The sequence below is a fragment of the Piliocolobus tephrosceles genome, chromosome 6, assembly GCF_002776525.5.
Source record: "Piliocolobus tephrosceles isolate RC106 chromosome 6, ASM277652v3, whole genome shotgun sequence".
NCBI lineage: Eukaryota > Metazoa > Chordata > Mammalia > Primates > Cercopithecidae > Piliocolobus > Piliocolobus tephrosceles.
The window spans coordinates 104,598,503-104,623,679 of NC_045439.1; the positions used below are offsets into that span (position 1 = coordinate 104,598,503).

Genomic DNA, 25,177 nt, shown 5'->3' on the forward strand with positions numbered 1-25,177 from the left:
CTTTGTTAAGAGCCAGACTCTTAACAAAAAAGACAAAACACATTTCCTTACCAATTTCTAACTCCTCAATCTACTGCATTTGGCTTCTACTCCTGTTAGTCCATAGAAACTCTGCTCAGTGGATTCCCAATGTTAAAATTTTTAGCCTTGTCTCATTCTTCATCCTGCTTGACCACTGATGGGTGTTTCTTCAGAAAGCAAACCTCTTGGAGAGCAGATTCTTCTGAGTCAGCCTGTCACTTAGGGTCCATGCTCTGGCCCCACACTGACTTTCCAGCCACTCCTACTAACGTTCTTTTATTCCCACCTTTTCACCCCATGCACTGGACTTTAAGTGGACCCAGTACTTGCCTAATTCTGCTCCCTTCTACAACTGAACCTTCAATTTGGAATTTACTTCTTCCTACTTTATCTCCATCTGTCGAAATCATATCCATCCTTCACTGCCCAAGTCAAACATCACCTGTTTCAGATAGCTGTTCATGATTTTCCCAGTTAGATTTCCTTGATCTTCTTCTACTCTCCCTCCAGTGGCATTGTGTTCATATCTCTGTCGTGAACCTTTGTACATTCTGCCTTTAGCTATTTTCTTTCCCTCCAAGGTAATAACTCGGAGTACTCAGGCTTACAGAGGTGTCATTGGTGAGAAAAGCCCCTAGAATATAGCAGGTGCTCAATAAAATCTTCATGCATAAATTGTCAATGGTCAGAAAAGAAGAAATAAGCACTGCCAGACACAGTCAGGTCAGTCTCTTAGAGGAGATGCCCTGAAGCATTATATAGTCTTTCGGTGTTACAGAAATTTTGGTTGACCTTATTTCAACCTGGTTGCAAGTAACTCATAAAATCTACCATATGCTTACTGTGCTGCAGGCATTGGACAACTGCTTTTGATGCATCATTCCACTCATTCTCATAACCCTTTCAGGGGAGTACTGTGATTATCCCTCTCATTTAGATTAAAGCCTCATCTATAAAATGAGCCTGCAAGTGCTCATGTAATTTGTTAGAGGTCATGCAGCTGAAACTGCACTGAGCTGGGACATGCACTCAAAGTTGAAAGGTTGAAACCAAACCAAAGTCGAAATGAAAGGTTGGTTGGGGCTAAAGCCTAATCTCTTAATAACCACACTATACTGTTTCCACACTAAACAATTTTTTCAGATTTAAGAAGTTTCATAAACTCTACATTTAGTGTCAATCACTAGAGTCTAAAACTTGAGCTGAAATTCCGAGTCCCTGACTGTTCTTGATTTGTGGTTTGATGTCCCTCTGTGGGCTATGGAGATACCTGTCATTCTTGCCATAGCCTTGGCTTTCTCTCTTATTACCTTAAGAAAGCAAGCTGATGTTTTCACTAAAGTCATATAGAATTTCATATTCTTCTTGAAGAGCTGTTGATGTCACCTTCAAAATTCATCCATGTTCTCCTTGGTCATGGGGAAGTCATATGTTGTGTTATTGACCTGGTGTAGGAAATAGCTTTGTTCCTTCCCTTGGAGGGGATAAATCTACATATGATAGATTATATGCCTTCAGAAATAATTACCTTACAGAGCACTATAATCTCCAATGTATAAGTTCATTGATAGGAGAAAAAATTCCGCCTTCTCAAGGTTATTTTATTTCTTACTGTATTGTGGGGTGAATGCTATTGTCTATTTCTCAATGGTGGGTTGGACTTGACTAGATTATAGAACAGGAAGTTTCTGAACAAACAGTGATGGTAGCTGAGTTAATATTGCCTGCCATTTACTAATTACTCAGTAGTTTCTAAGTGTAAAATGGCATGAGTTACCATAAGTTGCACAATGTATTTAATATCTTGAGACATTATATCCATGGCCAGACATTAAACCCAGCTTTCTTCAAAATGATATGGAAAGAGAAAGGGGTGAAGTGTAATAAAAATGTCTTTCTGTCTTGCCTTTAAAGACATAACACATTAAGGGTTTTCCATAAGCCCACAATATTCAAACATGGTAAAATCTCTTTTAGGATTCATTATATCATCTCAGTCTTCATTTACTGGAAAGTTTTACTTAAAAGTAAGTGTGCCCTTGATATTTCCTAATCAAGAAATAAACTTTGGTGATTTAAATCTAGCAATCTAATTTACTATAGTAACTAACTGTAACATCTCTTCTCACATAAATATTGAGTGGATTCAGGGGAAAATTAGTGAAACATTCTGAAATCTTTGGAAGCTGCTCAATACAGAGATGTATGTATTATCATTTGTAGAACTAAAACTATCTAGATACCATTTAGACACTAGTAACCAGGGTTTGAGATATATACATTCCTTCCTCCCTCCTTTACTTCAACAGTTATCAGGTATCTTTAAGGAAACTACCTAATGTCAGGACTCGGCTAGATAACTTAGATTGGCTGGAAAGGCAGGGTGAGACCAGCTGTGAACTTCAATACATTTACAACTTTGTCCTGGACATAAGGTATAAGCACAGCTAATGTGTGTTATGAATCTAACCAAGCCATGATTGACAAATACGGTCTAAACAAAGAGGAAGTAAACTAAAGCCCATGATCCAAATCCAGCCTGCTGCTTGTTTCGATGAATATAGTCTTAGTGGAACACAGCCACGCTCATTTGTTTACTTAGTGTCTATGGTTGTTTTTGCACTATATCACAGAGCTGAGTAGTTGCAGCGAAAACCATATGGCTTACAAAGCCTAAAATATTTACTACTGTGCCCTTTACAGAAAAGGCATGTTGACCCCTGGTCTAGACGTCACTGATGAAGGCAACCTAAAGTTAAAGGTAAAAATGACAATTGCTGGTGACTTCTGCATGGCTTTACATTAGGGTGTCAAGAAGACTGGATTTCAATCTTACTGCTATCACTTACTAGATGCAAGGCTTTAAGCAAATTTGACTTAGTTTATTTTAACTTTGAAACACATGGCAATCAAAAAAAAAATGTAAGTATGTGTTTTGAGAGAACTCAAAGACAGTATTTACTACACCAAAATAGGAACCAATATTTGTGACTATAACCATCAACAAACTATGTTGCAGACAGGTCATATGAGCAGGGGATGAGGCTCAGGGCAGAAGTTAGAATTGTTTAGAAAGCTGTGGTAGGTATGTGGGGATTTTAGTGTAAAAACAGCTTATGAGTAAACTAGTTAACTGCTGATAATCTTATTCTTTTTCTCTTTCTTTTTTTTTTTTTTTTTTTTTTTTAATGGAGTCTTGCTCTGTTGCCCAGGCTGGAGTACAGTGGCACAATCACGGCTCACTGCAACCTCGGCCTCCTGGGTTCGAGCAATTCTCCCTGCCTCAGCCTCCTGAGTAGCTGAGATTACAGGTGCCTGCCACCACGCCTGGCTAATTTTTGTATTTTTAGTAAAGACGGGGTTTTGCCAAGTTGGTCAGGCTGCTCTTGAACTCCTAACCTCAGGTGATCTGCCTGCCTTGGCCTCCCAAAGTGCTGGGATTATAGGCGTGAGCCACTATGCCCGGCAGAGAATCTTTTTCATACAGAAAAATATTTTACACATATTCTAACAATTAAATATCAGTAGTTAAACAGTATCAGTAGATAAGACAAATTTAGGAGGGAAAAGTTTTCATTGCTCTGATAAAAGCTAAATTATACCCACTATCCCTTTGAAGAAGGAAATTCCCTCTAATTTCATATTTCCCTCCTCCTTTGATTTCAAACTTTAAAAACGTTTCTAACAGCTGTAGTGTATGACCCTGGCAACACATCATTTATCCAGGGAATAACATTCATTTTAATATCATTTCACCCAGGAAGCAAGTCTTAAACCCACATTTTCTGATCCACTTAGTTGATAATATTCTTCTAAAAAAATTTCTGGCTGGCAAAAGAAAGATAATTTAATTTAAAGAGATTAGATGTATTGCTTGAAATGCAAGTCCCCCAGAATCTGACAGCAGAACAAGACCAGTGAACAGAAAACTCATCTTGCCACCTTGCTAATACAGGCATCAGGGAATTTATGAGTTGGGCCGTCAGTCTTTGCTCCATGGAGCAATGTCAATGTCAGTGATTCTTAAAAGCTGACATTCATTAAAAGTACCCAGTGTGGGTATGTAGAAGGATTTTTGACAAATCAGCCAAGTGTCACCATTCTGTAAAGGATTATAGAATGATGCTTTGTGGCTTTGAACTCTTTCTTTAAACTGAACGAATTTTGTCTTCATATAGCACGTGAAAGATCAGGTTTCACTGCCATTCCAAATGGGCTGATTTTGCTTTTTTCTTTTCCCATCAAAAGTTGGGGGAACTTGGGAAACAGGGGAGAGGTAACCTTTACTATTTATTTACTATGAGTCAGGTATGTAAGTTCATTCCATCTATCCATTTATCAAAATATTACATATGTGTGTATCTACCTGTGCATGTAGACACACATGCATGTAATATTTTGAATGTGATTGTTATATTAGTTAGGTGTTATAATTTATCCCCATTTTACAGATAAAGAAACTGAGGCTAAAAGAGGTCCAGTCATTTGCCCAAGTAATAGAACATCAGTGAAGAGGAAGTCTATAAACTGTTGGTAGAATATTTGTCAGTGACAGAACAGTATCATGCACTATTAGATTGGTCAAGCTGCTCTTCCCACTTCCACCTTTGAAGAGCCTGTTGGCTCTTCCAACTTTATCCTCTCCTCAAAAGCCTTGGGCGGAAACACCATAGCAGTATTTATTATTTTGAAAGCAAGCACACACCTGCCTCTGCCCCCAGTTGTGTTGTTAGATTGGGAACAGTGCCGCCCGTGGCTCTCTGTACCCTCCCCTCTCATTACAGCTCATCCTTGGAACACAGTCGTTTTCTGTGTTATCCAAAGGTGTCATTACAGGGTGCCTGCTATATAGTTAGTGCAGTGTCAGCATATTCGGTGTGGCACTCCCCCGACTCTTACCCCCACCCTCCTAACCTGGAGGATATAACTAGGCCATAAGAATTCCTCTGGGGCTACTGTATTGGGTAGAGACATAGTTGTGTCTGGGGAAACTTTTGCTAGTGACTTATTGTCTGTAGCTTTAGGTCAAATTTGAATAAATTCTTCCTTCAATTCTAGGGAAACAGTAAACCCACAATTTGTGATGGAAAAGTCAAGTGGATTTGCGTAAAGGCTTTGAGGAGGCCAAAAAGAAGACAGACCATGAAATGAAAACCTAGAATTAAAACTTCTATATAAATTGGAATTTTAAAAATATCAGCCTGATACTAAAGATTAAATAAAATCAGCCTAAGTACCTTAGCTACAAACAGCCATCAAGTGCCAACTGACTCCTGGGAGCTTCTGGGAGATGCAAATACTGAGAATCCTCCAAGGGCTCCAAAGTCCTCGAGGAAGGTCAATTTACTAAAGGCATTGGGCACAAGTGCAGAACTCATCGGCACACCCCCCTGTGCAATGCACAGCCCCAGGAGGGTTGCAGATTAAAGAAATACACAGGGCAGGGGTGGGATTCCTTGGAGAGAACTTCCTAGAGGGCAGCATTTCTTTGGGGAATGCTGAAGGTTGAGATAACTGTGAAGGTATCTTCAACTTCTCTGGGCTCCTTGACCACAAGAACTTTGTGTTAGTCACCTGGGGTACCTTCTATATTTCAAAAATAGATTGTCTTAATACGTGTTTGTGAACTTCATGTGGATTGAATTGAGCCAAGCCCCAAGGATGGTGTCTAGTAAATTATCAGCAGAATTCTGCAAGGAAATAAAGGAGTTGTGGTAGGGGTAGGGAGAGATGGGAATATGGAGTTTGTATGTGTGTGTGTATGTAGGGAAGGATATATTAAAGGCAGGGGTTCATAAGGTGACATAAGGCTCATTAAGTAGATGGAACCACTATGCACTGTTGAGGGAAGTGCTATAAAAAGCCCCAGGGAACTCACTTGTTAGTTGGGGGCTCAGGATGACCAGGGTCCAGTGAGGGTTCCTAACACTATGGATTGGAGTCCTTCAGAAGAGGTTGTGCTCCTTGGGAATCAAGGCAGTTGGCGGTGAGGTGTCTGTGAAGAAGGAAGGGCTTGGGGCAGTTGACTAAGGGAATTGCTATAAGACCAGGGAAATATCATCTTAAAAGAGGGATCACTTTTCCAACTGCTATGTGTGTTCACCAAGGCAGACACTAACCAGAATAGCAAGAGTTACTAATAATAGCTAATATTGATTGAGCACATATAGGTCGGGCACTGAGCCCAGCACTTTACATGGATTAACTAAATGATCATGCTAAAAATATTTATGGGGTGCCTACTGTGTGTGTCAGGCATCGTTTAAAATACTGGATATTCATCAGTGAACAAAAACCATAAAAATTCTACCCTGACAGAGCTCTTAAAGTTATACTTCCTAATAGGCCAATAAGATAAGCAATATTGGGAGCAACAATAGGTAATAGGTACGATAGAACAATAAGATAGGTCATAAAGGGAGCAACTGAGGTGCAGTACGGAGCAATTAAGTAATTTGTCCCAGATTACATGGGTAATCATCAGTGCATTGCTTTGTGAATATAGTCAATACCAAGTCCCTGTTATATAAATGAGACTGGGGTCAGTCCTAAGAATATCAAAATGGCTTAGGTATGCCACATGCTCTGGGATGAGCTTCCAGTTGAGTGGAGATGATGAGCATGCAGACAGTAATGGTAGGTTAATGTGGCATATACAAGGTGTGACAGAAGTCTAGAGCAACTAGCTTTTCCAGTGGGGCAGGGAAGACTTCCTTGAAGGGCTACAAGATGAATAGGAACTTACTGGGTAGAAAAGTAGGCTGGAAGTCAAGAGGACATTTTAGACAGGGAAAGGTAGCATGCTCAAAATGCACAGAGGAGAAGAGGTAGGGAGGATGCTAGCCTTTGCCAATTATGTTATCTTGTACCGGCGCTTCACATATTTTTAAATTAAATATTACATGATAGAAAGAATATTATTTCCATTATATATGCAACAATTAATATGACTGTGTACCTAACTGCGTAGCTTAATGAATAAAACATTGCTATTAAAAATTATTTTTTAAGAAAGTTAGGACAGATTGAATCATTTGTCTGAAGTCATCGAGTTAGGGAATGGTAGACCCAGGCTTGCTGCCCATCCTGTTTGGTCTTAAAACTGTCATATTGGAGTCAGCATGCCTTCTTCTTGCAGGTGGGTAGAATACTTAGACAATGGTGGGAGTTACTGCATAGAAATTTTCAGTGTACCCGTGAGAAGGAAAGAAGGAGAAGAGTCTATTCCCACTGCTATCCTCTGATTAGACAGAAAGACAACAAACGTGAGAGAAAACAGTTTCTTCAATTAGTGATAAATCTCCAGAGAAGCAGACATAACAGGGTGCTGGACCCGGGAAAAAAAAGTAATTGTGGGCCAGATGTATTTCTGCTTTCACCAGGATGGTCAGAGTGGGCCTCTGGAAAAGAGTCCTTGATCTAATTCCTGGATGATAATAAGGCACTAGTGATGCAACGTCCTGGGGGAACGTGCTTCAGGCAGAGCAAACAGTCAATGCAAAGGCCCTGAGTGGGGGTTATTTTATTTTCTTCTAAGGTAGGTGTAGTTGAGACTTTCAGAAGATCAAATACTTTGACCATAAGACCTTGGCCCCAGGCACGTTCACCTTTCTACATATGCTTAAATTACATGTGCAGCAAAAATACAAGTATTGCCCAAATGAAACACTGTATTAGTGTTAAAATTAGTACTCAATTAAAGCCAAATATCACCATCATTGAATACACTTCTAGGAGTTAAGAATGAGTATGATACATTATTTTAAAATAAATCATTGTGACAATTTTATTATTAAAATTTTAGTAGTGGTTGTCATTATAGTGCAGGAACTTTCGGCACTACATAGAAACTCACTTTAAACTGACATATTTAATAATATTACTAGACTTATGTTCACAACAGAATATAATTCAGGAAAAAAGGCTTTTAGTAACATATTTTCTGGGAGGAAAAGGACACAGATTAATCAATTTCAAAAACCTTTCATCTTTAAATATTGAAAATGTAATATACTTAATAGTATATGATATAGCATCATTTTAACAAGCTTTTTTGTTTAAAAGTTTAGCTTTCATGAGGGCTGGGGGAAGAGAGAGACTGTAAGGGTTGTCTTCCTAAAATTGTCTCATCAAGTCAATTGTTTTGAAGTTTGGTAAGAATAAAATGTGTTTGAATTTCTCATTTGTGTCTAATAAGTTCCTCTTTTCTTCATATTCTTTTTATTTTTCATTTTGTCTATATCAAGGATAATTTACTATGAATGTTATTGTACATGACTGTGGAGTTTTTCTTCCTCATGAAATTTTGATATGGTGAATTTGACATTCTGCTTTTAATTTGTCCTCACAAGATATGAAGAATTCCCTTATAAATAAGACTTTTTCTTAAAAGAATTTTGGCCTAAATGGAATTAAATAATGACAATTTAAATACACTCCTTAACGGTTTTTTTTTTTTTTTTAATGTAATGGATGCTAATACACCAAACAATTCGACAAGGACTAGAATTATGATACAATTCTATCTCTATTATTCTGCCTTGTATTGTTATTTAAATTCCTATATTTAAATAATTCCTTGGCTCAAAAAGGATGTAAGTTAACTAGCTATTTTTTATTTGAAAATAGCAAGAAAATCTAATGACACACCTCATTTATATCGCTGACAATATTACAGTATAACAATCAGAAGTAATGGTTATTGGTCATATGATCATGGATGATAAACAATACCAGGGAAGCCAGAAGTGACTTTAGAGTGAGCATTTGGTGATTCAGCCCTTTGAAGGCTGAAGCTGAAGCTGAAATCAGAATTATGGCCAATTCTCTAGGCCTGTTAGCTTATGCCTGTAATCCCAGCACTTCAGGAGGCTGAGTCAAGTGGATCACCTGAGGTCAGGAGTTCGAGACCAGCCTGGCCAACATAGTGAACCCTCATCTCTACCAAAAATACAAAAATTAGCTGGGTGCGGTGGTGCACGCCTGTAGTCCCAGCTGCTTGGGAGGCTGAGGTACGAGAATCGCTTGAATCCAGGAGACGGAGGTTGCAGTGAGCCAAGATCGTGCCACTGCAATTCAGCCTGGGCGACAGTGAGACCCTGTCTAAAAAAAAAAAAAAAAAAAAAAAAGTAGACAATTTCAAGATTGAGACTGGCCTCCAATGAACTTCTTTCCTCATTTAGTGTAGGTTCTCATCTTTTTTCTCTTGCTTGTTAAAACATTTTATTGAATCATAACATATAATGAAAAGTACTCGAATCGTAAGTATTCAGTTTGATTAATTTTCACAAGGTAAATGTTCCCAAGTAACTTGTACCCAGATCAAGAAAAAAGCCAATAGTAGCATCTCTGAAGCACCCTTCATGCCCCTACTGGGAACCACCATCATCAGAGAATGCAATTATCCTGACCCCTAACACCAGAGATGCACTGCCTATTTTGAACCTATGTAAATGGAATTATCCACATGTATTATTTTCACATCTGCCTTTAGCTGGGCATCATGATTGTGAGATTTATCCATCTCATATGGAGTTGTAGATCACTCACTATTATTGCTGTATAGTATTCCCTTGTGTAAATGTGTTCAGATTTATTTATCCATTTTGCTGTTGATGGACACTGAGCCATTTTTTAGGCCCTTAATTTTTATCAAAGACTTATTTTAAAAAAGAAAGAAAAGGCACAAAAATGCCGCTTCTGTACTTCTTATAAAACTTATCTTTGAAGACCTTGTCCACTAGACTATTTAATGGCCTCTAAGTCATCCTGCCATGGGTTTTAGAATTTACTGCCAGAGAAAAGCTTCAACTCTCTTGAGGAATTAATATGCTTCCTCTTTTCTTTTAATACTTGTGCTTATTATATCCTACCTTGTCCCAGAAAGAACTAGCCAGCTTAATTAAATAAAGAAAACCTTGCAAAATTAAAAATTCAACATGGATAAAAACAGTGAAGCAAAGTGAGAACTCCTGTAGCCTCTTCCAATGACTTTAGCATTGAAGCTTATTCAAGCATTGGTACAATGAAGGTCTATACTCTGTCTTACTTGGGACCCAGATTCCCAAGATTCCCTGTAAGCTTCACATCGGCTGATTCTAAAAGGGAAATGAGATCCTTAGAAAAATTAGATAAATTCTGCCAAACCCTATCCAAACTATCAGAGCAAGCTAGCTCCTCCTAAGAAGGGTACCTCCCTATTCCGGGTATCAGAGAGATGCGTTTGTCTCAAGCATTCTCCAGCAAAGGACCACCTGAATACCTGTAGGTAGATATGGTTATGAGTTTAATTGACTAGTTTTTTTGACCACTCCTCATCCCAGGATGATGGCATCACCTCAGGGAACAGTTCAGTAAAAGCATTTAAGCACTTCAGAGAAGCGGAGAGGAGGCTTTGAGAAAGAAGTTATCCATCACCATCTTGAGATATATTTTCCAGTTGACCTGACTTGATCCAATGGTAGGGTTTGTGCATCTGGATAAAGATATACTAAAAATCTTTTGGATTACTCCCCACAAATATTGCTTCCTTCCATAAACTTGATGGACACAAGGTAATAAAAAACTGAAGATCATACTCCTTATCGAATATCAAGGATATAGCTAGTGTATGTTGCCAGTTAGAGGTGATGCTGCTTGCTATAATAGCCAACTCAAAAGGAGGTGGAATTATATCCTTTTAAGAGAACTGAGGATCCCAAACAGAAGATTGTCCACCTTTTCTTTGGCTGGGCCAAAGATTCTCCATAAAAAATAATTGAGTCTATTCTCTCTAATGCTTATACAAATGGCTCACCAGAATTATAGAGTTCTGCTCTGTACAGCAAGTCCTGAATGGCTGTAACCTGAACATTTTAAAGCAGGTGTAGCCAAATGCCCAAACTGGCCATTTAACACCAGACTCCCCTTTGATGCCTAGTTTGACAGTTACCTAATGTCATATTTTCTTTCCCGCTCCAGCTGGCAAGAATGTAAGACAAAATTTTTCTCTTTAAAGCTTCATCACAGCAGCAATGCTTATCTTTACATTTAAAATAACAAGTACAAAGTACAACATTCAGATGACGGATACCCCAAAAGTCCAGATTTCACCACTACGCATTATATTCACGTAACAAAATTGTACTTCTACCCCTTAAATGTATACCAATACAAAATTAAAATATGTACTGCTTCTACTTTGCTTGACTCGGGCTTCCTACTTTTATATACTATTTTATGTACTATTTTATATACTAATTGTAGATAAACCTTATTTTGAGAAAGGTCTCAAAGCTTTTCAGGAAAAAAGGCATGGTCTAAACAAATTTCAAGAGAACAAAGTATAATGGGTGAGGAAAGTGATCAAAAATTGGCAAATGTCTAATGCTTGTCTCCAGTTCTTCTGCCCTGGGAATAAAGACCTGTCTGTACAAAGGCTTCATGACAGCTGAAGGAACAAAATGCTTTCCTGAAAGAAAAGAGCGAGAGTTGCACCGACTTCCCTCCACCCCTGCTCTGCAATGAAACAATGCCTCCCAAAGGAGCTGGCAGCTGGCCCTTGGCAGGTGGTAGAAACAGCATTGCAGCTTGCACAAAAGGAGAAAACCCAAACTTTCAGCTTTGGGGAGCAGCGCGATGATTCTGCCCACTACCTCTTAAAAGAGGGCAGACTGCCACGTCGACCAGCCAAACTGAGCTACTGAATGCCACAGGCTTCTCCCCTTCAGCAATTCCCATTTTTGTTCCTATTGCCTCGAGGCTGATGGCAGCAGTAGCGAGGGGAGGCTGATGGTACCGACACGCAGCTCCTGACCCTGTCCCCTTGGCTTCTTGTTCATTCTAAGTGTGTTTACTCACCTTTTGTTGATGTGCCTGCAGTGACTGCTGATGTGCCAGGAAGGCACAGGCAGAACAGCCAGGAAAGGGAGGATGGAAGGTCAAGGTCTGCAAAAGAAAAGCTGGTGATGTGCATCCTCCCCATAGAGGGCCTGGGGAGGAACTGGGTTAAAACTAGACTTGGATTGATTATGGGGTTGCTGTTTTTTTGATGTTTATTTTTGACTCTTTGGTAGGAAATGAATAAATAGAACAGTTTTGATGGAACAAGAACATATTTTACCCTTTTCTCCTGTTCTCTCATCTACCCAGCTACCTCCCTACCTGAAGATGGGAAAATCAGTGATGACATGAAGGTCACAACGCTGTATTTATACAGGTCATTACTATAGTAACATATTCCTATATTTCTTTCATTATCATAATGCATGTATTGATTACCTCCTATATGGAAAAGTGAAACAAGCATGATATTTGCAGCCAGAAAGACCTAGCTTGCCATCTACTAGCTTGGAAAGTTTGGACAATTTCCTTGACCTGCCTGAGCCTGAATAAATGCATGTGAAGAATAGAGATGATAATGCATACCTCATAGGGTTTCTATAATAATTAAATGGAGCTAACCTATGCAGGTTACCTGGTAGAATACATAATCACCATTCAGTAAGTGAATACTATTATCATCGGGATAATGGCCATGAGAGATGCATTCATTTTAGAAAGAATTGCATCTGTTATTGGAAAGTTTGTGGCCTGATGACACTAAATATATAACATTCTTAAGATTTCAAAATGTTTAATTGTCTTTTCTGGAACCATAATGGTGATCAGGGTCACTGAAGTTGTGACTGAATTAAAAAGTTGTGACTTGGATTAAAAAGCCTACGATTTCAAGAGGCTGTTCACCCTTGTCAGCTGCAGGGGCAGATTAGCACCAGGAATCCTTGGGAGAGAAGAAAGACGGTAGATTTCTAGGCCTGCTATTGTGGCATAGTAGAAAAGTAAGAGAGAGGGCTAAACAGTTCCTGTCTTAGCATTTTGCTAAGCTCTGTGACAAATCACAGAAAATAATAAAACAGTTACTGTTTATTCACCTATTCAGTGCCAGGCACGCAAGCACATATACAGTCTCATTTAATCTTACAACGATTCCATAGGGTAGGGATTTCTATCACTTCACAAATAACCCCATCTACAGTGGATAAAAATATCCTCACAGAGCTCCGGGAAGGGTCAAACGAGATGCTAGATACCAAGGTATTATTATTGGTATCACGTAAATTATTCCATGATTTACATGGAATGCTCACTGGTCACTTGGAAATTGTCTGTACTTTCCTTTTTATGGAACTGTTACTTTGCTTAGTCTTACCGCTTGAATAACTTGCACGCTGTTTCTCGCAATTACCAACATACTCTGAACCCATTTCAACTCCATAAGGATTTAACACCAACTACGTTGAAGGCATTGAAATGGGGTTGCAGCAGTAGTTCCCTGTCATGGGGTTTATGTTGTTTGTGGGGTACTAGAGAAGATAGCACAGAATACTGAGTATGGTTATGAGGCAAGAGAAACATAAGCAGTTCTAATGGATTTTGGAGGAAGGAATATGCACCTTAATGGGTATCTGGGAGGGAGGAGAAGGATCAGGCATCACAGAAGTCTTCCTAAGGAGGTGGTATTTGGGGATGGACCTTGAAAAATGAGCATGAGGTTTTAAATGAATTTTTTTTACCCAATTATTAAATCAATACACACACATTATTGAAAACACATAAAAAAAAGTAAAAAGAAATTGACCACATGCCAATCAATAAAGGACATTATTGTTATACTTTGGGGTATATTCTTACAGCAGTTTTCTCTGTACTGAAGTACATAAGTACATATATATTCATAAGTATAATTAGGAAAATATATAGCACATAGTTTTATATCCTTTTTCTTGAAATTTTAAGTATTTTCTGTTTGTAAAGACTTTTCATAAATATGATTTTAATAATTACATCATAATGTCCCAAAGAACACATATGCCAAACATATATATAACAAATGTCCATGTTTTAAAATACTCTGATTTTCCATTTATAGCTCTTGTAAATGGTCCAGTGATATGTTTAGCAGAAACAATACGGCTGTACACCAATTATGTGATCTGGGACATTGACAAATAGGTTGAAAGTATCAAAAATTTGTTGATGGCTAGCATTTCCCCTATTCAGTTATTCCTGCCTATTAAACTTCATAAATCATTTCACTCTCATTTTCATAATCTTTCAATGAATTTTAGTTGCTTAGGACATAAAACCCTAATTCCTTTCCCATCCTGTAGGCTCTCCAAACCCAACCCAACTATAAATAAGTTATTGTTTCCCACCACTGCCTTCCTCTGCAAAGATGCAGCCCATCCTTTCACTGTCTTACTGTCTTTTCCCTATTTTGAGCTCCTTAGCCTTATTAAGACCCTCTGTCCCTTGACCTTTCCCTTTTCTCTGAATCTGTCAGTTTCCTCTTAGCCTCACTTCCTACCCTCTCTGGTTTAAGCCTTGTCAGAGCCAATTTTCTGTGATGCTATAGCTTATGTGTCAAGGATCCCTACTTCCACAGGCACCTTAGAAGGTTTGGTGCCTGATTTTGCATTTGTAATTTCATATTTTTTTTTCTTAAAGAGGAGCCTCAAATTGTATAAACTTTAGACCCCACAAAACCTGAATCCTATGGTGGACACTGCATCACTGAAGCTTCCCCATCTCTGAGTAATTTTATTTTATTTTATTTGCTCTAAAACTTTTTACGTTCTACATTCTAGAATTTAACATATGGAGTTATAATTGTTTGTATGATCATAAGTTCCTTGAGGGTAGGATCTGTGTCTTATTTACATTTATGCCCATAATAAATGCACATTTGTGGAATCCCTTGCTAACTTGTGCTATCTTGCATCAAGCTTCTCCTTTCCAATATTACTACTACTACTAACTATAAAGGTTTTAGAAAGCATGCTGTGTGAGATTATATTTTCCAAAAATGTCTACAGTATTATTTCCAGTGCTACATGTTCTTTTACATCGTTGACACTCCCCTTTCAGAGCTGAAGTCAATTTCCTCTCCTGGTGAATCTGCATAGACTCCAACCAATGGAATATGGGGAAGTGATATTATGTGACTTCTAAGGCTAGGTCATAAAATAGGATGCAGCTCCTCTGAATATTTCCCTTTGGAATCCAGTCATCAGTTGTGAGGAAGTATAGAGCCATGTAGAGAGGCCACATGGAGGTGGTCCAGCTGACAGCTCCAGCTAGGGTCCAGCCAGCATCAGCCACCAGACACGGGAGTGAGGGAGCCTTCTCGTGATTCCACCCCCTAGACTTTAAGCTGCCCCAGCTGATGCAAGTGGAACGGAGACAGCTGTCTCTACTAAGCCCTGCCCAAATTGCTGCTAGAGAGCAAATAAATGTTGTTTTAAGCCACTAAATTCTGAGGTCATTTGTTTCACAGCAATGAATAACCAGGCTGTGTGCTGAAAGCATAACATGTATTATCTTCTTAAGGAAACTGAGACCCAGAAAACATAAATAACTTGTCCAAGCTCACCCCTTCTCCACCTAGCCAATTTTGCCTACATTCAGGCCATATCTCCTCTACCACGTTTTTTGGCTTGTTTAAATGCACAGAGATCCCCTTTCTTTAACTCTAATAGCCAATGGTCAATGTTCTTGACATCTGTATCTCTTCCCAACAGCCCTGCGATGTAGACTTTCACATTTCTTGTTTTACAAATGAAGAAACAGACAAACAAAGAGGTCGGAAACTTGTTTAAGGAAGCAGTAAGTGGCAGACATCTGTCTTCATATCACATCATTTAAGTTTAAACTATTCCTTCCCTTCATTGACTTCCTAAAGTCCTTATTAGGATCACTTATTTAGACTTATTTAATGCAACATTTGTCTTTTTTGATTATCTGCTTTGTACACTGGATTGTACACCCTTGGGCAATGTCATACATTTCTTTCAGATCCTTCTTAGCAGTCTGCGCAATGCTAGGCACAAAATGGGTATTCGCCAACTGAGTAAATGTAAATAGTTATATTCAGCATCCACAAAAAGTAGTTTTACAGTTCCATGAAGAAAAAAACAAAACACATAGAAACACAGAAGTAAACCTTGCAACTAAATTAGTAAGGGCTTTAGGCAAGTCTTAGTGATTTTCGTTTTTTCTACCTAAAATATATATTTTCTCCTTTTTAAAAAAAAATGTTTAAGTCTATCACAAGCATAAATATTTGGTTGTATCTTTTTATAGTAGTTTATTTTTTTTGAAAAAATCTGGCTTTCTTGTCAGGCTGTGTTTTTATAGTGTTAGAATCTTTTTTTGTTTTTTTGTTTTTTTGCAGATGAGATATTTAAATAAAGACCTCATATTGATCTCACTTATTGCTGCAGGCTCCAACTTCAAATTGAAACTTGATCAATATGGCTTTGAGGCAGTCTGGAACATTAAATAAGACCTTGTTAGACTGAAAGTTTTTATTTTGTTTTACTTAGTTTGGAGAGGCGGGAACAGTAAAGATGCGGGGAGAGATGGGTGTACACCTCAGTCTGTTGCTGGGAGTGAGTCTTGATTTTATTTCCTGTAGTATCCTCTGTGCAGTAATCCTAGCTGAGTGGTGACAAGTTGGGTGGCACCATTATAACTATTGCATATGTTCACAGTCTCATTTTCCCATGTCTAGGTTATGTCATTTTTCTGTTTGTTTGTTTCTGAGATGGTGTCTCGCTCTGTCACCCAGGCTGGAGTACAGCGGCGTGATCTCAGCTCACTGCAACCTTCGCCTCCCGGGTTCAAGTGATTCTCTTGCCTCAACCTCCTGAATAGCTGGGATTACCAGTGCGTGCCACCATGCCCGGCTAATTTTTGTAGTTTTAGGAGAGACGGGGCTTCACCATGTTGGTCAGACTGGTCTTGAACTCCTGACCTTGTGATCCGCCTGCCTCGGCCTCCCAAAGTGCTGGGATTACAGATGTGAACCACCACACCCGGCAGGTTATGTTTTTTAAACATCCTCTTCAAAGCTGTTGAGAAATGTAGAGGAAAGGAATGACATTTTGAGGGCCCCATCCAAGAACTAACAAGATGGGTCTTTAATTCACCATCAACGCCCATTTACTGAGCACCTACTATGAGTCAGGCAAGGGGATATCAAAATGGAAAACACAGTGTCACTGATCTCAAAGAACTTGTAGCTTTTCCTACCATTTCAAGGCAATATTCCCTGTGAAAGATATAAGGGTGAAAAGAACTGTCAAAATCTAATCCGATCTGACATGACTGTTCTCATAGCAACGCTACCTTATAGTTCTGTTGAATATGGGTCTTATAGCATTTTGAATTAATAACCAGTTTCTCAATATAAACTGCTTAATGTGGGAGATCCTTACTGTCTGCATGTCCCATAAGCTTAACACTAATTTTGAGGCATAATGTTGGCAACTTGTGTTTAAAAAAGGGAGTATGGAATAAAAATGTCAGCATCGAGATGGGAAAGCAAAGACTCCTCATTTTATAGAGGAGGAAATGGAGCCCCTGGCAATGAATCATTTAACTCCACCAGGGTCCATAGATCATGTAAACACATTCACTTATCCAGCATTTATAAATGAGGGTGATTTCCTTGGCAGGCACAGTGGCATTGTGAATACATGATAAATAAAATACAGCTGCGGCCTTCAAGGAATTTAAGTTAGAAATTACATCAATGTATAAAGAAGAAAATAACAATAGCTTGTTATTCTACTGTCTTCTTAGTTCGAGCCTATTTTAACGTTGTTAATTATAGAACTATAGAGTAAAGAGTAAACTTTTGGCTCTGCAAAGCTGTAAGATTTAACTTCAACTCTGAGAATAGCACTGCTCCTGTTTCCTATTGGTCTGCTTTTGCCAAGTATGTTTTCTATTGCCCTTTAATTCTATCTTTTTTGAACAGCTGAATTTGTGATTTTATCCTAATTTGCAGTTATTCATCTTCTAACAGAAATTTATTCCATCTACATTTATTTTCTCTAGCTATGCTTGTCTTCTGTCACCTTGTTTTAACTTTTTGCTTTTTATGCTTTGTCATTTGACAGACGGACTTTGGGTTTTTTTCTTTTTTTTTAATTTAAGTGGTTGTGATGATATAAAGTCTGTTTTTTCTCTATTAGTACTTACCTTTACATTGTTCCAGAATGTATTTGAATTAACTTCTGTATCTAATTAACAATGTCAAGAATAAAATGTAAAAATACATCATATTTTATAGAAACTCAAGAGGATGAAAAATAATCTCTGAATTTTCTTTAAAAACACTTAAATTTAGTTTATCACAGTGGTTCTCCGGTAGGGGCCATTTTGCCCTCCACCCCCCAGGGGACATTTGGCAATGTCTGGAGACATTTTTGGCTGCCACAGCTGAGGAGAGGAAGTGCTGCTGCATCGCGTGAGTAGAGGCCAGGGATGCTGCTAAACATCCCGCAATACTCAGGATAGCTCCCTACAATAAAGAATTGTCTGGTTCAATGTTTCAGTAGTGCCAAGATTGAGAAACCCTGGTTTACACTTTTGCCTCATTACGTGTGCTAGGTAAATTGACCACCACAGATATTTTTCCCCTATTTTCAAAATTGAAAACAGAAAGAAAAGGAATTGCATGTATATATTATCACTCTTCTTGTTCTCTCTTATATATCTTAATTTGTTCTATTTAAAAATCAATGAGCCCCTCTGATGAAATATCTGTTATTTATTGACTTTTGTCCATACCCCTCTCAGGCATGTTGTAGGGGAGTCGAGACGTTATCCATGGTTGGCACATATAAGGGCACTATTCCCATCACACATTGAGGCTAATTCAAATGAAAGCACAGACGGCATCAGGAGAGTCCCAGTCTCTCTCCTGAGTCCCAGCACTTCCCTGCTTGCCTGCATCTCTGATTCAGAGGGACTCTGAACCTCACCTGGGGGTCAACCCTAACTTCTGAAGGATGTGTGCATGCACACACCAGGGTTGTTGCTGTGGGGCTCTGAGAATCTCCCTAGGCAGAGCTGTTCAGGCTGTGCAATAATACACTGACTTATTTTTCATGCAAGCACAGAGTAAATATAATACAGGTTTACAGCCAGATTGTTATTAAATTTTCTTCATTTGACATATTTTTTCAGTAACTGTTATTAGTAATCATTATTTAATTAACTGTGTTTTAGTACAGCAATTCTCAACCATAGCTACACATTAGAATCACCTGGGGAACCACTTAAAAATACTTTTGGGGGCCTACTCTAACCAATTAAATCAGTATATCTGGGAGTAGTAACAGGGGCATGGTACTCTTACAAGCTTCCAGAGATTCCAGCATGCAGCCACATTTGAGAACAAACTGGTTTAGTGGTCGCATCACTCACCACCGAATCTTTTGCACCAAAGTTCACCTATTTTTTAAATAAATTATTTTTTTAATTCTGGTAAAATACACATAACATAAACTTCACCATCGTAACCATTTTAAAATGTGCAGTTCAGAGGCATTAAGTACATTCACATTGTTGTGCAACCAGTACCACCCTCCATATCCTGTTCGTCTTGTAAAATTGGAACCTCTGTACCCATTAAACTCTAGCTCCCCATTTCCCCTGCCCCATCCCCAGCCCCTGGCAGCCACCATTCTACTTTTTGCTTCTACGAATTTGACTACTCTAGGTACCTCATGTAAGTGGTATATATATAAAACACGCCACTGAAATTTTATTTAGCCTTAAATAGGAAGGAAATTCTGTTTCATGCTACAGTGTGTATGAACCTTGACAACAGTATGCTAAGTGTAATATGTCAGTAACAAAAGTACAAAGCATCTCCACTCTTAACTTCTCATTTTCAATTTTTCCCTTGTTAACTCTCTTCTGATTCTGATAGCACATGAAGTTAGTATCGTTGCTTGTCTTTGCACATGAGTGAGAATTTGGTGATTGTGCTCAGGTTACTGTTTATTGCTATTTATGGTCAGCACTGCCTAGACATTGCTCCTTTATCTTTCCGTGTTTGTGTATTAACCTGATTTTCTTTTCCTGCCTGTATTCTTCTGTGATATTTTCTTTGTCCTTGAAATTCAGCAATGTACTGGGCTGGGTCTGAAAGTTTATCTGTTTTAACTGGGTCTATCTAAACACCAGTGAGTTCCTTTTTACATTGAGGCACAAATTTTTCTTCATCTCAGGAACATTTTCGTCTATTTTTTTTTAGTTTTGCTCCTCTCCTGTTTGCTTGGAATTCTTCTGAAATGATTATTCTACATATATTGTAGAGGTTCCCAAGCTTGTTTACACATTAGATTCACCTGGGTAAACCTTCATCAGCCAGGGTCATACCCAGTCTAATTAAATCAGATGAGCACCGGCATTGGGAGTATTTAAGTCTCCTCAGCTGATTCCAATGTGCAGGCAAATTTGGAAACCACAGATGTATTACCTTCCCTGGATGTGTTGTTCATTTCTTCTTTTCTTCATCGTTTTCAGGTGTGTTCTGCTGTGCACCACAATGTGCGGTTCAGACATTTAAAGCCTGACTTAGCCCAGTTTCCTCTCCATTTGCCCCCTGGGGAAGGTAAGTGTATAACTATCTCTTTGTATTTCTTCAGCAGTCCAAATCCTAATTTACAAAAGTTTATTGTTTGGATTTCTCATTTCTATTAATACCTTCTTCAGTTTTTCCATTTCTTACCATGGTGCCATTACTTAGACTCTGGATTTCCTTTTGTCTTATGAAACAGTAGTTCTTAAACTTGGTTACACATTGGAATCACCTGAACTTCACTTGCAGCAATTCAGATGTAATTATTCTGGGGTCCAGAATGCATTAAAGATATTTAATGTTCTCCAGGCCATGTTAATGTGCAGCCAAGATTGAGAACCACTGCCTTTTATTAATCTATTATGTGTGCACGTGTGTGTGATGATGATGCCAGTGGTAGTCAAACTTTAGTGTACATCAGAATCACCTGGAGAGCTTCTTCAACCAAAATGTGGGTTCCCCCTTCGGAGTTTCTGATTTAGAAGGTCTGAGGTAAGGCCCTGTAATTTGCATTTCTAACACCTTCACAGGTGCTGCTCTTACTGGTCTGGAGACCCTACTTTAGGAAGCACCCGACTAGGATATAGTTGGGCCAGAATCAGAGTCCCCTTAATAATGCACTTCCCTTCTTACATGGCTTAGCTCTGTGTCCCCGCCCATAGCTCATCTTGAGTTGCAATTCCCACGTGTCGGGGGAGGGGCCTGGAGGGCAATGATTGAGACCTGGAGGCAGACTTCCCCCTTGCTGTTCTCCCGATAGTTAGTGAGTTCTCACGAGAACTTGTTGCTTGAAAGTGTGTGGCAATTCCCCACTTGCTCACTCTCTCCCGCTCCACCGTGGTGAGATATGCTTCCTTCTCCTTCCGCCATGATTTTAAGTTTCCTGAGGCCTTCCAGTCATGATTCCTGTGAAGCCTGCAGAACTGTGAGTCAATCAAATCTCTTTTCTTTATAAAACTCTTTTCTTTTTATTTCTTCTAAATAAATGGGATACATGTGCAGAACGTACAGGTTTGTTTCATAGGTACACGTGTGCCATGGTGGTTTGCTGCATCTATTGACCTGTCCTCTAAGTTCCCTCTCCTCACCCCCAACCCCCAACAGGCCCTGGTGTGTGTTGTGCCCCTCTCTGTGTCCATGTGTTCTCAATTAAACCTCTTCTTATAAAGTCTCAGGTAGTTCTTCATAGCAGTGTGAGAATGGACTAATATACCTTCCCACCTATGATATATTGGATTCATTAAAATGTGGCACTTATTACATATTTTATATGCGTTAATATAATTCGAGGTATTGATACTAAACATCGTAAGAACTCAGATAACTCTGGGTCTTCTGGAGTGCTGTTTGGCAAGTACTTCATAAGGCAAGGTATAAAAAATAATGGAGTATCAAGTGTCAAATGGAATGTGTTGGCTCCCATCACTGTTTCCGTATACCTTAAGGTTCCTAACATCTTAAACCTTCTGCAAGTCAGCAAAGTCTTTGTCTTTTGGGATGCTGGAGTTTCCTTCTGTGATAACACCGTTTACTGCTTTGATTGCAGTTTCTAACTTAGCAATATTTTCACTTTCATGCAGTTTTTCCTTCTCTCTTTATGACTACCTGTTCTAGTTTTATAAACACAATTTCCTGTTGAAATACATTGAGAACATAGAAAGTTGCTAGATTTTTTTCTTGCAGTAATTTTCATAGGAAGGTATTGGCTCTGATTTCTCAGTGTTTCTTGTTTTGTAAGCTGCAGAAATGCCTGTTTCTGCTGATTTTTCTTCCTGGGCTTGCCTTTTCCAAAGGAGTTTTATGCTTTTCTAGCATTGGAGTCCAACATGGGTCTTTTCAGATTCTGTGCATGTTCTATTTCAAATATTCTAGCCAAAAGAAGTTTATTTTTCTTTTTTTTTCCCTTTACCAGTGTGAATTTGCAGTAGCCTGGGGGTGTAGGGAGGATGCCAAATTCAGAGTCTGTATCAGGAGATTGTGCCTCTGGGCTGAAAAATTAATGATTATTTATGGCAAACATATATGACCTAGCTACTACTCGATCTCTTTGCCTAGTGAGGCGCACAGCATGAAAGATGGATCAGGATCACACAGCTGTGGTTTACCTCCTTGGGATGGCCATTGGGAGTTTTTATGCTGCAAGGGCAGTGGTGGGAGTCACATTCCTACCTGTCCTTCAGCCTGCCCTAGTGGATGTCTTCATCTTATTTCCTAGGTGAGCTGTTTCTTCCCAGATGGGGAAGTTTAGGACTAGATCAGTGGTCTCCAAACATTTTAAATAAAGACCAAGGTAGTAAGTATTTTAAGTATATCAGGAGATAGCTCTGTCAAAACTACTCACATCTGATGTTTTAGAGAGAAAGAATTTATAAACAAACAAACAAATGGGTATGGTTATACTGCAATGAAATTTACTTAAAATTTACCCCGAAAAACAGCCTTCCTTACATGTCACCCACCCAAGTGCTATCAACCAAAAAGTCTTCAGAGTTTTTGATGTCCTCTTTTCTCAATTTGTAATTTTATACAGAATTTTCCTCATTTTCATATTATATTTGTCACTTCAAAGATTATAATGGAAGTGAGACACATATCCTAAAATTGGCACCTTTTCAGGAATCCCAAGTGTGTGTGTGTGTGTGTGTGTGTATGTGTTTAATGTTCAGTATCACATTTAAAAAGATGTTTAATGTTAATTTCACACAAATATCCCAACTAAAAAAATAAAGCACAATATCTGGAGCCTAGTTTTTAATTTTCTTTCAAAAAATTCTCTTCTATTCTTATTTAATAACACAGAACTACTCTTCTCCAGACATAACTAGGTTTATGTGATGCCTGAATTTCACGGGTTGACTCCACTTTTTTTTCATTGCTGCAAAAAAGATTTTTATGATTAGAGAAAAATAAGTTTCTTCTCAGATTCTGTAACTTAGAAAATACCAGTACTTGAGTCCCATTCAAGGAATAGTGAATACTCAGAAATCTGCCTCTTGAGGTCATATTTTTATTTATTTATTTTTTGGTTTTTAAGTTTGTACAATTTTTATTGTTTACAGTTTTTTAAATTACTCTTTAAGTTCTGGGGTACACGTACAGAATGTGTGGGTTTGTTGCATAGGTATACATGTGCCATGGTGGTTTGCTGCTCCCATCAACCTGTCATCTACATTAGGTATTTCTACTAATGCTGTCCTTCCCCTAGCCCCCGACCCCCAACAGGCTGGTGTGTGATGTTCCCCTCTCTGTGTCCATGTGTTCTCATTGTTCACCTCCCATGTATGAGTGAGAACATACAGTGTGTGGTTTTCTGTTCCTGTGTTAGTTTGCTGAGAATGATGGCTTCCAGCTTCATCCATGTCCCTGCAAAGGACATGAACTCATCCTTTTTTATGGCTGCATAGTAGTCCATGGTGTGTATGTGCCACATTTTTTTTTAATCCAGTCTATCACTGATGGGCATTTGGGTTGGCTCCAAGTCTTTGCTATTGTAAATAGTGCTGCAGTAAACATATGTGTGCATGTGTTTTTATAGTAGAATGATTTATAATCCTTTGGGTATATACCCAGTAATGGGATTGCTGGGTCAAATGGTATTTGTGGCTCTAGATCCTCAAGGAATTGCCACACTGTCTTCCACAATTGTTGAACTAATTTACACTCCCATGAACAGTGTAAACACATTCCTATTTATCCACATCCTCTCCAGCATCTGTTGTTTCCTGACCTTTTAATGATTGCCATTGTAACTGGAGTGAGATAGTATCTCATTGTGGTTTTGATTTGCATTTCTCTAATGACCAATGATGATGAGCATTTTTGCATGTTTGTTGGCTACATAAATGTCTTCTTTTGAGAAGTGTCCATTCATATCCTTTGCCCACTTTTTGATGGGGTTATTTTTTTCTTGTAAATTTAAGTTCTCTGTAGATTCTGGATATTAGCCCTTTGTCAGATAGATTGCAAATTTTTCCCCCATTCTGTAGGTTGCCTGTTCACTCTGATGTAGTTTCTCTTGCTGTGCAGAAGTTCTTTAATTAAATCCCATTTGTCTATTCTGGCTTTTGTGGCCATTTCTTTTGGTGTTTTAGTCATGAAGTCTTTGCCCATGCCTATGTCCTGAATGGTATTGCCTAGGTTTTCTTCTAGGGTTTTTATGGTTTTAGGTCTAACATTTAAGTCTTTAATCCATCTTGAGTTAATTTTTGTATAAGGTGTGAGGAAGGGATCCAGTTTCAGCTTTCTGCATATGGCTAGCCAGTTTTCCCAACACCATTTATGAAGTAGGGAATCCTTTCCCCATTGCTTGTTTTTGTCAGGTTTGTCAAAGATCAGATGGTTGTAGATGTGTGGTATTATTTCTGAGGCCTCTGTTCTGTTCCATTGGTCTATAGACCTGTTTTTGTACCAGTACCATGCTGTTTTTGTTACTACGACCTATGTCTATGGCCATACCACCCTGAACATGCCAGATCTCATCTACAGTCATATTTTTAATTCTGAACAGATGAAAATATGTGAGATGCTACTTGGCTGGAAGTTTAAGTAGTAAATATAAAATAGTTGCTCTGCTGTAGATGACATAGGTGTTTCAGAGGTATAAATTATAGTATTTGGCTTCTAGGAATTAATCGTGGAATTAAAGGGGGGGCAACCCAATTGTTTGGTTCATTTATTTTAAAAATATCTATTTATTGAGTGTTATTACATATAAGATCCTGTTCTAGGCACTCCAAA

General features: G+C 38.6%; 1 long non-coding RNA gene across 1 annotated transcript; it reads right to left on the reverse strand.

Annotated features, from left to right (window-relative positions):
* Positions 1-5,179: 5,179 nt before the first annotated feature.
* On the reverse strand, positions 5,180-11,944 carry LOC111553684. Its single transcript, XR_002735034.1, has 2 exons — positions 11,860-11,944; positions 5,180-6,016 (listed from the first exon to the last, which is right to left on the reverse strand). It is a non-coding gene; the product is annotated as an uncharacterized LOC111553684 (long non-coding RNA).
* Positions 11,945-25,177: the final 13,233 nt, after the last annotated feature.